The sequence below is a fragment of the Parasteatoda tepidariorum genome, chromosome 4 (assembly GCF_043381705.1).
Source record: "Parasteatoda tepidariorum isolate YZ-2023 chromosome 4, CAS_Ptep_4.0, whole genome shotgun sequence".
Classification (NCBI taxonomy): domain Eukaryota; kingdom Metazoa; phylum Arthropoda; class Arachnida; order Araneae; family Theridiidae; genus Parasteatoda; species Parasteatoda tepidariorum.
Window position 1 is genome coordinate 18,470,389 of NC_092207.1, and position 13,829 is coordinate 18,484,217.

A 13,829-nucleotide genomic window follows, 5' to 3' on the forward strand; every position below is an offset into this window, starting at 1 on the left:
ATATAATTTATTGATTGCCATTTTAGCCGTTATAGAATAACGTATTTCTCATCCGTTGTAGCAATACTTAATGACAAACAGTTCTAATAATTGCGCCTCTATTGATTTAGGTTTATATATAAACAGTTGATAAAGTGTACTTGAAATTAAATGTCCATTAAAATCTATGAGCTGCCCACTCATATTACTTTATTAATTGAGTTATAACTTATACACTTATTATGATCGTTGAAATAAATCCATGTACTACCTATCGAGGTTGCTTAATAAATTGAGCAATAACATTTATATACGCAATATATATTATTATAGTCGTTTAAATCTATGAGTGATTTTGCTGAATAGAATGAGTAATGAACTTTATATACTTATTATGTTCTATCATTGAGATTGCGTTAAATCCAGTACATTTTCGTAATAGTTATAAAAATCAATATGCTGTCCATTAAGATTTTTTAATAAAATAAGTAATGAATTTAATGTATTTATTATGTTCTTTGTAATCTATACCCCGTCCATTGAAATTTTTCTTAAAAAATTTGATAACCTTCAAATATTTATTGTAGACATGGAAACCTAATGGCTTCCTACTAAAAGGAGTTTTCTCACAGAATGAAACTGCATGTTTTTTTTAATATACAGCTATACTGAGGATGACCATTCTAGTTTTCTAGGAGATGGAGGTCAAGAGAAAGGGCAGTTCATTCATGAAATGCTTCCTACCCAGATAGCAAAATAAGATTTATTTTCAGTTAGCAAATACCTTTTAATGTAAACCTGAAAAGGTTTTTATGCGGCTTACGAGTTAACCGTCTAATCTTAAAACGAGATCTGTCGCAATCTGCTCTATTCTACGCACATTACCCTAATCCAAAACCTTGGAAAGCAACCTTCCATATAAAAACCTTAAATCGAGGTTCTCTTAGCGTGAAGAAGTCCTTGAATAAAGATATTCTTAAGGTGAAAATAATCTTAAATCTAGGTCATTATGAGGTTTCTTTTCGCAACATCTTGTATGCGCAGCTAAAATCCACCTTGTCATGAAATTTTAATGGACAATGCAATTTGATCCTATCGCTAGTGTGACGTCACCTAAAACGTCATTATGGACCTAAGTGTCCATTTTACCTAATTGACGACAATAATTTTTTTAAAAAAGCTTTAAAAAAATAATTTTCAATCCTTTTATAATGAAAGGTTTGAAACTGCAATATTATTGCTTAAATTGAAAAAAGGTTNAATCTGTCCAAAAAATGAAAAAAAAATTAGTTATAAACCTATTCTCATACCTACTGAATATACATATAAAATTTCATCAAAATCGATCCAGCCGTTTAGGAGGAGTTTAACCACTAAAACTGTGACAAGAGATTTTTATATATATAGATATGCACCAAAAATATGCGATATAAAAAAAATAGAAGTAGCCCATGTGGAACGCTATCAACAAGCAAAGAAGAGTAGAAAATAAAAGAATTAAGATAATGGATGGTTTTCTGTTCTATTACAAAGGCATGTGAGAAAAAACCTTGCTGTATGATAAAAAGATTTTTTGATTATACACCAAGCTGGAGGCTCACTAATTATGCGAATAGGACTACAGATATTGCATTAAACATAACCTAGTCCCTTCTTTAGGCTGTATGGAGTACGCCGATAATCAAAGAAATTCTAGAATTTCATTTATTGCCGTTTGCAAAGGAATTGATGGCCCATGTCAGGTTTTCCAGCAGGAAGAACAGTGCCTCCGTTTGCATTGAAAAATCTTCACGGTGTTAGTTCTTGGATAGTAGGGTGTATGTCATAAATGTTGTGACTTTTTTCCTGACCTATATCCCCAAGAACACGTGGGAAATCTTCTAATTAGGAACGTATAATGTATATTCCCAAAAAAGAACAGAATCAGTTTGAGGCAGAACTGATGGTTGGCATCGTTGAAAGCTGGAATAATATTGATGCTAAGGTTCTTTAGAGTCTACGCAACATCATACATTTCAAACCATATATTTGGAAAAAAAACAGATACGTTACATAAAATCAGAAGTGGCTTTATTTCGATGAGACACTTTTTTTCATTCTTTTTTACTTATTCGATGTTTTATTCCTATTCAGATGGAACAGGAACTGATTTACTCCTTAAAAATATTTGTTAGATACATAATTTCTTTCGTTCGTTTAATTCGTTTCGTTGCGTCCAGTTATGGCAAAATATCAAGTGGGCTTTATTTAGATGTTAACGCTATACAAGTAGCAGGCTGAAGCAAAGGGAAATCGAAGTTATGAATAGGGTAGCTTGTTCTCCTAACCCAAATGCAGTGGAGTACTTTTTGGTTGTTTTGGTTAAAAAAATATATGCGAGCAGCAGTCGATACAATACCAAGAATGGACAGCAACTAACATTACGAAATGCTTGAAATGAGATAGATTCAGAAATCTTAAACGAACTTTCTAAGGAAATGCCGTCCCGCAGTGGACTGATCGTTAAGACATAGTTCCCACCAAAGTCAAGCATCACTGGCTGCGGTCAGTGTGAGGGTGAGTGACCACTTGGATTAGTCTGTGTAGGGACCGAGAGTGTGCGTTATTGGTTCTCGTTAAACTGTTCTACGGTAAAAGGCTCGACTTTGCGTGCAGGTCGTCGGGCTACCGAAGCGGGGTGCCATCCCTTCTGCAGAGGATCAAAATTGTGATGGCATGTCTTCAGATCATCCTCAGGGATGTTTGCCAGACCGTCGCCAATAGCCCATTGTGCAGCTCTAGTGCTACAACAACAACAACAACAACAATCAAAGAAAATGCCTCATGGATTATTTCGAGTCAACCCAAATGGTGGATTACGTGATCATTTATTAAGCGATTTTATTAAAAATCGTAATTTCTTTTTACGAAAGGCATGTATAAATTTACGCCAATTAATTTTGCAATAATTCTTATTACTTACCCGACTGACATTTTAATAAAAATGTTTTTGCAGTTTCATAATTTTATTTATCTCTTTGAAGACCTTTTCTGAAATGCAATTGATAGCTACAATAAAACCACACAAAAAGTTGAATTCATCAGAAATTGGTTGGATACGTATCAATTTCAATACGTATCAATTAGTTGGATACGTATCATAAAACCTTAATAATGAAAAAATATGTGGGCTATTTTGTAGTTTTTTGTGCTATTTTGTAGTTGTAGGGCTATTTTGTAATATCAGAAATGTGTTGGCTGGTTTGAATTTGTCAAAAATGTGTCGGGTATTACAAAAAGATAATTTCAAAATAATCTTGATTTAATTATTTATCTACATTTGCTTAAGTATTTAATAAACTTAGAGGAATCTGGGCAAAGAAATTCAGCCTTCAGAAATTTAAATTCAATTCATAAATTTAATCTGCCTAAATCTGGCTTAAACTGAATAAGTTTAATTTATTTAGAAAGTAGCTAAAATGATAATTTTATAATGTAAAACCGCATTTCAGTGCATTACATTGTAAAAAATTCCGGATCAATTTAAGGTAAAAAGTATCGGAGGCGAGCAACATCACCCACGCCACACTGCCACAGATACCCGCCCATAGTGTGAGCTATATTCACACACAACAGAAGACAACACACAGAGGGAAACATCCATGCCCAGAGCAGGATTTGAACCCGCAGCCATTGTCTTCGCGGTCAGGCACGCCAACCTCTCGGCCACCTGGCCGGCAACAAAATAACTTAATCACTTAAAAATTAAAGTAAAATATTTAATGGTAAAAAATGGATTTTTTGGTAAAAGAGATTTTACGGATGAAGTACCCAAAGTGCCGGTGCTTTATACCGTAATTTGATATGAAATATTTTAGGACAGTTAAGCATTTATTAACAGTTAAGCACTCTATTAATACTATTACTGTTAATATGTTACGCATCTTTTTCTTGACTTATTTTTTTCAATCTGCGCATTGTAATAGAGGACGTTGTTTTCTTTAGTTTTAAGTGTATCCTTTTCATTCGGTTTGCTTATGAAATCGCTGTTTGACCTGGTTAAAGTTTTTATTTTCTGATGATTTTGGTTGAGTTTCTTTTCTAAATTGTTTCCTTGTATTTCATGTTTTTTCCTGGACTTCTATACAAAACCTTCGGGGTACTGAGGGAGTCACTTTAGGCATTTGCTTCTCCCTTAATAGAAAAGGTTTTGTTTTATGGCTACCGGGGCCGGTACCCCCTGAAGACGTCGGCTTCGGTGGTCATATTTTTATTTCCTTCGTTTCCTTTATTGCTACATTTATCCTTTTTTGAAATTTCTACTGCTTTTAAGAGCGTTTTTTTTTCAAAGAAGTTTTATCTATTTAGAATAAAAAATTTTTTTTGTTTTCTTTTAGTATTACATTAATCATTGTTATTGAAAAGAACATAGTATGAGCTAATGAAGTGATTAGTCCCATTTAAGAATTAATATTGCGCACAAATAAACTTAGCTATGCATAAATTTAACATATTTCATTTCTGTAAACACTTTGCAAAGTCGTTACAAAATGCTCTGAAGCGTAGAAATTTCTGTAACCTTTATTGAAATGTTTTAATTACTTTTCTTAAACATCTCATAAATATTGAGATTTAGTTTCAAAGGAGATGAGGGTTTTTTTAAACATAAATGGAAAATTTGGCGATGTGTAGGTGATTGTCATCCATTTAGATTAGAATTTGCATTTAATGAAAAGTTTTGTTGCAGCAAAAATGCTTTCTAAGAGAAAAGAATGAAACAAAAACAAAAGTCACTGAGCTTTAAAAGCTCTAAAACGTCGCATTATTTTAAGTGCTAATGAACGGGGATTCATGTTGTGATAATGAAGCGCATTTTATTCTAAAATGAGCTTTAGTTTCGATTTAAAAAGTTTAAGTGTAATAGTAAATAATTTGCCTAAGACTTCTCAGGCATTAGATAACATAGCTAATTCATTAGCATGGTATTTAAACAATTTTTATCTCTAAGGATTATTCTGTTAAAAAAAAAATTTATTAAATATTTAAAATCTTTCTTAAGAATGCATATTGCCACTAGAAATGTTTTGAATTTGAGTTCAACAACTATAAACCGATGTTAATAATAAGTTATTTTACTCTGGTTGTGTTGTTGACTAAAACATATAAGACCAGAAAGATGTATTGAAGTTTTGAAGCAAGAGTAAATAATTTTGTAAATTAGAAAATAGAAATCACAAAATTAAAATTGCTGTCGAAAAAAGCCAATCATGTTCAAGCCTGGAACAAGCGTTGAGACAGTCTATTCTTCGTCGGGTACTTTTTGATGGATCTAAACTGCATTTTCGTTACAAGGAGAGGAAAACTACAAACACCAAGGGTCAAAGGATTCTAGCTCATGATTCGTCTACCACTGAGGATATTTTACGTTAGCACAGTGGTTGGAGCGAGCAAGGGCCAAATTCGTATCAGCCAGATACTGCTAGGATTTGAACCTGGTTCACTTCAATGAGAGGCGAACGTTGCATTCCCTGAGCCACTGTGGCCCCCTTTTTTAATTAAAGTTTTATCACTTTTTAAAATTTATTTTGATTTGTCTGGGGGAAAACTAACATGAATTAAACTAACATGAGCCATCGAATAATGAAATAAAATTAAATTGTCAAAATAAACTATTTATTAAACACTTTAAAATAAAAACCAACCTAGAACATACTTCCAAAATAGCTGGGAAAAGGAACTATGAGCCCTGCAGCTCGCATAAAAGGTAAAGTAATAAAGAAATAAAGTCTTGAAGAATTCGGCATATGAATTCTAAGGTAAACACCTAATACGAAATCGCTAATCCAACTGACAAGCAGACAAAATATTCCAGTTAGCAAGAGTTTCAGAGCTCATGCGCTACAAAGCAACAAATAACAAATAAGAAAAGATTTTGTCAAATAAGTTATTGTTATATTATTCATCTACGGCTGAACAATCTGTGAACTCCTATTTCTTATGGTTTGTTACAAAGTGTTCCGCGATGATCATCTTTAATTATACATTGTTAAAATTCTTGTTAAAAACGAAGTCTTAAAAATTACATAAGGGGTCACAAATTATATATAAGTGAAGAGAAATAAAAATATAGCTATAGAAATCTGATAACCTACTCATAAATTGAAGAAGACATAGTTAAAACCAAAAAAAATTTAACTTCAATGAGGTTTAGTAGCGCTTTAGTACTCATTCCTGCAATATTTATTCGTATTTTAAAATTACCAATTTGTGACCCTTAATGTTCATATTTTCAGCTTATGTTTGGCAAGTATTGCAAAAATATATATCAAAAACAGTGATTACATAACATTTGGTTTTGGATGTAGTTTAATCCAGTCAAAAGCAATACTTAAAGCAACACTTAAAGCAACTCTTAAAGCAGCTCTTAAAGCAACACTTAAAAAGCACACTTTAAGTTAAAATACCTAAACGTTAATCAACCCTATATAATTCTTAAAATTTTCTTACTAATGCTCCTTTCAACTTTTTTTTTAAATTCATATTTTTCAGATTAAAATGTATGTAGTGTAAACTAAATCATGCATTGAAAATACTTATACATTTCATTAACTCACTGATAAAAAAAATTTCATTTCTTCTAAAAAGAAAATTATTACACTGAAAAAAAATTATTATTCTTTCAAAAATATAGACATTTTTATTCAAAGATTCATGGTTCATTGAACAAGACTGGGGCTCCATTGAACTTTTTTTTATATTTAAATTTTTATATTGTGCAAATTAAACTAGAATTAAACTGAAAATTAAATTAAAATTGAAAATGTCTATAGATTCCTTTAGCTCATAAATCTAAATAAAAATTTTCTGAATGTATAAAAAAAAATTACAAAGCTTACAAACAAGTGGTCGAAAGTGCCCCATGAAGGGTCCATATGCGTTTCATTACTGCTTTCTATTACTGATCTATGCGCTGTCTATTGCTGTCTATCTATGTCTATTGCTCTGATCTATTTGGGTTTTATTACTGCTTTTATACTGCACTCCTTATACATTGTTCAATTTCTTATAGTGTAAGAAATTCGGATTAAATTACTGAGTGTAAAAGTACGAGCATTGAAAAAGAAGTACCGGCGCTTTGAGTGCCGGTACTTTTCTCCGCAAAATTCATTTTTACAGGAACATGTTGCAGAACGAAAAAATCTGATACACCTTAATTTTTTACAGTAATAATTAATAACAAAATTTGTTTCATTTATTGTTCTTTTCCCTTTATGTTTACAAACAAATGTGAGGCACACCTTTGTCATCTGCAAGACTTTTCATTGTTGTATCCTAAATATTATTGTAAAAATGATCTAAAGCAGGCTACTGGGTACTATGTATTATACAATTTTATTTTAATAAATACCCGCTCATCAGGCTCGCTCCCGGGGTTGTGGCGAGATGGACTGGTAGCCAGACGTGGACTATATGGGTAAGGATTTTGCAAACCTAGGTACGTGTCCACGTCTGGAGGAAAGGGGGGAAGTAATAATTAATGAGCAGCGATGGCTCAGAGAATAGAGCGAATCTCAGTCGATACGAATTCCGCATCCGGCTTGCACCGACCATAGTGATGACGTGAAATATCCTCAGTGGTAGACGGATCATGAGTTAGAGTCCCCTTGCCGTCAGGCTAACCGTGGGAGGTTCTCTTTGTCTTCCACTCTATGTAACGCAAATGCGGGTTAGCTCCATCAAATAGTCCTCCACGAAGGCAAATTTCAACCAATACTCGATCAAGGAGTTCTCTTGTCTTCTGGATTAGGTTCAAAATTACAAGGCTACGGAGTTGAGCATTAATAGTGGTAAACCCATAAAATTGGGTCGGCTGTTCAACGACGTTTATAAAAAAAAACTTATTTAAAATCACTGAATCATTCTAAATAAATAAACATTACTGTAAAAATTACGATATGATATTTTATGATATACCAGTAATTTATTTCATAATTTGAACCGGAATTTTTTAGAGTGTTGGGTGACTTCCGCTTTTTTTTTTACATTGTTGCTACTTTGCTTGTCGTTCAACCTGCAATAATATATAAAATGTATATTTTTGAACATGACTGCAAAAATATGCTTGAAATGAAGTTGAGTCTATTAGCTTATTTTATTATATCTGTTCATTTTAAAGCTTTGAATTTAAAGCTCAAATTTTCAAAAACAATTTTAAAAAAATATAGTATTTTGAAATGTAGGTATTCAAAAAAAATAGTTATTTAAAGTAATAAAATTTGTAATTCGTTTACTCAATTAATATTTTAATTAAAATTTGTTTGTATGTGATCATATTCTGATGCACTAAGTATTTCCGAATGTTCAAAGGTGCCCAGCTTTATTGTTCAGTTGGTAATGCCTTATTACCTACAGTTCAGTTCTAACAAAATAAATAGTTTAATAAAATGAGCATGATAATTAAAAAAAGAGCTTACAGCTGAAACTCATCATATTAATTAAGAATAAAGGAAAAATAATTTGAAAATGTAATGTATATATTTTTCAAAATGTTAAATTCAAGAGCCAAAAAAAAATTGCTGGCCTTGCAGAGACTGCAGCACTCAAGAAAATGGCTAGATGAACAATTACTCACTCATATATCTTATTCATTTCATAGATAAAATCAAAGAGATGTTTAAAGGTAATACTTCCTTCTCCTCTGCTTAGAGTAGGAAAAAAAAAGATTTTAAATTTATTCAAGTGAAAATTACTTTTATAAATTAAAATTATGACAACCTTCATTAAAATAAGCAGTTATAGCACTTATTTAACAACAGAATTTTGATAGTTAATTTATTATAGTTTACTTTTTCAACAGAAGGGGGGTGGCGGTTTTTCAAATAATTTTTTTGAGAAAGAAAAACATTTCGTATTAGATCTTTGCTACTTAATTAAACGCTTTTTTCAGAAAAATGAGCTAATTAGTTCTACATTATTTTCATAAAAAAGAGATTAACATGCAAAAAAAAAATGAATTTGTTAAATTTTATATGAACGGTTAAAGTTATGGAAAATTTTAAAGTTGGCTGCATTGAATTATTAGCACATAAAAAATGTTTTTTTTCTTTTTCGTGACGGTTTTTATTTTATTTTGCTATGTTTTTAAACTTAAATTAACTTAGTTTCTTACTTTTCATGTCTCAGCTTCAATTGCTAAAGTGGTTTATAAAGAAGTCACAAAGATTAAATTATCAATTGTATTCTACATCTGAGAATAAATTGTTTCAAAAGAAAAGAACGTCTTACTAATTAAAAGAGTTTAATTATCTATTGTCTTCAACTACAATTATATTTCTAAAGAAACATTCCATTACACTCAAAAGACAATTCCCTGTTCAGTTGAGCACTTTGAGGCAATGTAAATTATTTTAGTAAGATTCACTATTGTACTATTTAATTTTAGTTTGTCATGTTTTTTTTACACTCTCCAACGTCACGAAAAGCTAAGCTCTACGAGGTATTACGTGAAATTGAAATTTCAATTCTAAAGTTGAATTCTTAAATAATTTGCCATTTTATTTGGAAACCTAAATAAATGCAGAGTACTATATTTTTTTCGACGGCAATTTTTCCAATTTTTTATTTACTACTGCGGTAAAAAAAAAACAAAATAATAAACTTGTAGTAAGTATTTTTTTTCGAAACAAAAAATAAATAAATAAATTATAAGGAATTAACGTTAGTGCTAGATTTTCATATTTGAGTTTGTTAAGTTTTGCATCACATTAAAATCATAAAAATATAAGTACTTTTAAATTAATCTTGGATTAAATGCAGTTTCGTAACGTTGCTTCCTTGTATAATAATTTTATTAACACAACGTACAAGGTTTATGCAAATGGTTTAATTTGAGAGATACTTTTTTATTTTAATGTTGTCCAATTTTAAAATACTTTTTTTATATCGCATGGTATCTTCTGTCTAATTAGCATTTAAATTGATACTTTACGTGATGTTTTGCTTCGTTAGTTTTTCTACTCGAGTCAACTGTTAATGTCAATACCTTTCATTTAAAAAAGAAGTTAGATTCAAATTCTAAGCAATTCACATGATTTGCATAACAACTCAACATACTATCGTATTTTTATTACGCGAAGCACAATTTAATTTTTTGAAGTTATACTTCTTATGCGACTTCCAACAAGGTTGCGTTAAACGTTTAACGCTACATTTTTATTGGCCGGGAAATCACGTGGTAGGATCCAGTTTTCCCTCATTCATTTCCATATTGTTTTGGTTCTCACTAGCATAAAAATAATAAAAGTCATAAAAGTATTGTTTTTCTATAAATATTTTTTTAGTTTGTTTTGATACACATATAATTTAATAGGGTAGTATTTTTTATTTTCAAATTTAGTGGATAACAATTGTAAAAAATGAGTGAAAACAATCCCACGGACAATGCGACGGATTTAAGGTTATGTCAAGGTACGTCTCTTGTGAATATCAATTGATTGTTAGGTTTTCTCTTCTGAAATTACATTATGACGCATTCACATACATTATTAATACAAATACATTTTCCAGGGCGAGACGATGAGGCAACCACAAGCACTTCCACTGGTTCAAGAGGAGGGGAAAATGCATAATATTACCGTGATTACAGAGCACGGATGCGAGCGGAGCAGGAAAAAGAGTCGTTGAATAGAACTAGTAATCCTTCTACGACTGCTGATTCTTCTACAAATAACGTCGCAAGTTGCGAAGTTTAACTTCTTCCGCGCGGTGGGACTCCACGCACTATTTTTTTTTTTTTGTTGTTTTGCACTAACAATTGCCATCTAAAATCGTATTCAATGTATTAAGTATTATACGATGTATTATTAAATGTATTATGCGTAAGGAGCTCCTAGATTTCGATGTCTATACTAACCCCTTGACATACGAAGACGTCTGGGAGACGTCGTTTGTTTCTTATGTCAAAACAATAATTGACATGTCTTAGACTTCTTCAACACAGAGATGCCAACTTGCTCCGGACAGCAAATAAATGATTCTTGGTTTAATAAATTCAATTTAGTAGATTTTTATCCGCCACTATTTCTAAATGATTCGTAGGCTTATATAATTCACCACTTTATAGTAGTTATGTCATGCTATACTTTTCAAAAATGAAGCAAAAATAGTCAAATATTTGCAAAATTTAGTTTGTAGTTATTTACCGTTTTTTTAATTATTTTGGTTTTGTCCGGATTAGTTGACATCTCTGTCAACATTCCGTTGCGATTTGTTGTTTACAGTGCAATCAAAGATCATTTCTATATCAAGAAATTAATAATTCCGCACAGTATAGAGTTTTAAACGTTAAAAATAATCGAACTGTATGTCCGAAACGAATTTATTTTTTCGAAAGTGAGGAAGAAAACGCTTTTGTGTTTAAAGATATGTCAAGGTGTTAAGCAATATATGCAGGTAGCTCTTAAATTTCGATGTTTATATTAAATACATGAAAATAATTCATAAATCACAATCTGAAATACATAGATTTCTATTACTATATTAAGTAGGAATTGGTCATTATTCAACTTGTTAGGCACTTGCAATAGAAGGTCATTATATTTCTATGCCTTACAATAAGTTACTATAAGCTGCCAAATAACTAGATCTTCATAGTAATCCAGAAAAGGGGCCGCCAGGATTGCCCGCTGTTTTCTTTTATAATTCTATTTATTTTAATTATTACTGTCAGTTTTCTCGATCTCATTATTAGATTATTTTATTTCTCCATTTATATATTGAGTTTCATATTTTTTATAAGGTGTTCATCACTCTGCCTTTAAATTATATTGCATTGTGAAAAATTTTGTATAGCACTATTATATTGTATTTTGTAATTATCACCTTAATATGTAGTATTTAAGTTGAAAATTTTGTAAAAATTGGAGTCATTGAAACTTAAAAACATAAATGTGTGTCAAATTAATATTCAAGTGCGTATGTAAATAATATCAAACTCTGATGTAGAATTATAGGGACAATACAAACAAGCAAAAACTTTTCTCTGTGAAAATGCTTCTAATAAGTAAACTTATCGAAATTTATTAAGAATCCTTTCTTTGAGAAAATTACAGGTTTTGATAAGTCCAGTTCAATCTTTCATTTGATCAATTTCGATAATGATTTGAAATGTTTTTTCATCATTTTTTAAAATGTTTTTTCATCGTCTAAGCTATATATAGCAAACACTAAAATTTAAAGGTTCTTATTACTTTTTTCTGTTCATTATTATTTTTAAAAAAAATTAAAGGCAGTGTTTGTAATACACTTTGCACTTTGAAGATTTGTGTGTGCATGAAAGTTTCTAAATACCTGTTTAAATTTGTTTTTTACGCATTTGAAACTTTTGTTACAAATATTTTTATCCAGAAATAAAATATAGTAAATACTATAAACGAGTTACGTTTTTTCTTTTTTTTTTTTACTTTTAATGTAAATTATCAGCTTAAATGCTGGTGATCAATCTTTTCATTGAAGGGTTAATTAAGCATAATAAATTTTCCTATTAAAATGCTAAAGTGGTACGCATTTCCAAATAAAATATTTTCAGCTGCTAAAAAAGAGGAAAAAAACTCTTCAGTAGTAACTAAAGGTAATGAGGTGAATCCAAATAAATGAGGCGAGTTAGGAAGAAGAAAAAGAACAGAAACTGAAAAGAAAAAGTTGTTGAAATCGAAAGAAAAAAACTCTTTTTACATAGAATTTGAATTTACTTTTTGTCGTTACTCAATGACATATAGGTACTTGTATGCAAGCACCTATTTTATTTTTCATCTTAAATATTAGCATAATAAAAACTCTGCAGCACATTAATGGTTATAAATAGTGTGTCGTTTGAAAATATTGCCAGGATTTTTGCCATGGAGTAAAAAAGCGCCATGAAACAGCGTCATAACTTCTCTATACGAGAAAGATTAAAGTACAATTCCGGAAAAAAAAGGTTTTACAAGAAAGCCATGCTATACATCAAAGTAAAACTACGTTCGTTTATTTTGTTGACCATTGAAGAATTTTTGACATGAATCATAATTCATTTTTTAAAGTTTATACTATTGGTAACGTGACTTTAGCTGAATGTGGCGGAAATGTCTTTTTGCGCCATCAATCGCTCACACGTTTATTCTCTCAGAATTTCTTCCATTTCTTTTTCCAAATAAATCGGTTCGATTTTGAATCATAATACCAGGAATTGGAAATATACTTTCGTGTATTAAGATGATAACTTGGACTATGTTTCCGTTCAAGTTGAACCATATTATCGTGCAAGTTTAGTGAAACTTGAATAATACGTTGAATTGTATACCATGTTTCGGTTCAAGTTGAACCATATTATCTGGTAAATTTACTATAATCTGAATAATATGTTAAGTTGGACTGTGTTTCCACTCAAATTGAACCATATCCTCGTGCAAATTTACTGTAGCGTGAACAATATGTTAAATTGGATTATGTTTCAGTTCAAGTTCAACTATTTTAGAGTGCAATTTTACTGTAACCAGAATAATGTGTTGAAAAGGACCAAGTTTTCTTCCAAGTTGAGCCATATTTTGCAAATTCACTATAACCTGAATAATATGTTAAATTGGACAGTGTTTCCTTTCAAGTTGAACCATATTATTCAGCAAATTTACTGGAACCTGAATAATATGTCAAACTGGACCGCGTTTTCGTTCAATTAGAACCATATAATCGTGCAAATTTCCTGTAACTTGAATTACAAGTTAAATTAAATTTACTAGAATCATATAACAATGCAATTTTCCTGCAATCTAAATAATATGTTTAATTTAGATCAAGTTCCCTTTCAAAGATATATATATATATTCAAAATATAT